General features: G+C 41.6%; 1 protein-coding gene across 1 annotated transcript in view; it reads left to right on the forward strand.

Annotated features, from left to right (window-relative positions):
- The first annotated feature begins 1,065 nt into the window (after positions 1-1,065).
- Positions 1,066-1,439, forward strand: part of RREB1 (ras responsive element binding protein 1) — a 65,564-nt gene continuing 65,190 nt past the window's right edge. The window contains exon 1 of the mRNA XM_010000920.1: positions 1,066-1,177. The gene's annotated coding sequence lies outside the window, so the exon portion shown is untranslated. The remainder of the gene's footprint in view (positions 1,178-1,439) is intronic.

The raw sequence follows: 1,439 nt of genomic DNA on the forward strand, positions 1-1,439 counted from the left end.
ATGTGACTGATTTGGATAACATCTTTGAGAATATGTTTTAAAAGGGAGAAGCCCCGTTGAGCTAACTGCAGTTTGAGGCCGATGGTCTGTGCTTCCTAAAAAAAGGAAGACCTGTGTTAAATCTGCTGGATGCAATTTGGAAATCTGAGATAATGAAATGTCCACAGCATGTTCATTTCCATAATGAAATAACTGTTTTGCTTGTAAGGTTATAAATTAAAATTATATAAATTTAAATTATTAAAAATGGGTCTATCAGTTGTTTTCCATATTACAAATGACCTTTTCCAGAGGCTATCACTGTGAGTGCCACAGGCAGAGAACTCCTCTCTCATGCATCAATCATTCCCTGTCAACTCTAAAAATTATGTTTAACTGCCTTGTCATTTTCCAACCAGAACAAGCATCCTTCCTGAAACCCTAATGAAGTTTGTGATTTCAGGAAGGGGCGTGGAGAAATTCTGTCAGCAAACACGATGGTTGCTTATGTCTTCAGCTCATCTGAAAACCTTGGGCATTGGGTGTTAGGAATGTACCAAATAGTCCCAGAAACCCCAGTAGCCATTTCACCACTGCTAGAAGGAAAAAAAGAAAATTCACCATGAATTCATATCTCGGAGTAAATGTTAATCCTCCAAGAAGAGAAGGGCAGGGGGCATATGTATGAAGTTTAATTACTGAAATTCTTTAGCTGCAGAATACTATTCTGACTTTTTAACCAGATGTCATAAGCACTAGTGATGTGCTAGCCTGCTCTCTTCTCTCCTTCCTTGTATTTTTTAGCTCGCTGAATACTGGGGACAAAGCCAGTAAAGGTTTCCTCTCTCTGTCTGCCCAGGTTTCACCACTGGCAGAGGCAGCAGCATCTCCCAGCCCAGTGACCAGCCACTTGTGGGAGCGGGCACTTGGCTGCACTGGTTCTGTTCACATGCTTCTGTCACCAGACCTACGTACCAGTCAGGAGAACCCTTAAACTAATGGGCTGTAGTCTTACTTTGCTGAAATGGCTTCCAGAAAAACTTATTCCCTTTCTCTTTTCCCATTCTCCCCCACATAGTGCTAGAGGGTGCTGCTGAAGAAGAGGCTGAAGAACCAGACGCTACTATACATATTACACTAAGTGAGGAGACCAGCAACCAGGAAGAGAGCCACAGTCAATCAGGGGATAAAAATGAAGGTAACTGGTTTGACTAGTTCTGTGTGACTCGATAAATTAGGGCATTGATTAGGGCTTTCAGAAACATTTCTTACCTGTCCATACCCATTATGTGTATGAAGAGTGTAATATACATTGAGCAGAAGCACTGTGTATACATTTCTTCCCCCATCCTTAACCTTTATCTGTCTGAAAGGCATAAAATAGGTTCAGCAGAGGCATCAGCACATAAATATGCAACCACCACTGCAGGCTTTCAAACTAAGATTTTCTTGGCTACCAG

The sequence above is a fragment of the Chaetura pelagica genome, unplaced genomic scaffold (genome assembly GCF_000747805.2).
Source record: "Chaetura pelagica isolate M959 unplaced genomic scaffold, ChaPel_1.0 scaffold104, whole genome shotgun sequence".
Lineage (NCBI taxonomy): Eukaryota > Metazoa > Chordata > Aves > Apodiformes > Apodidae > Chaetura > Chaetura pelagica.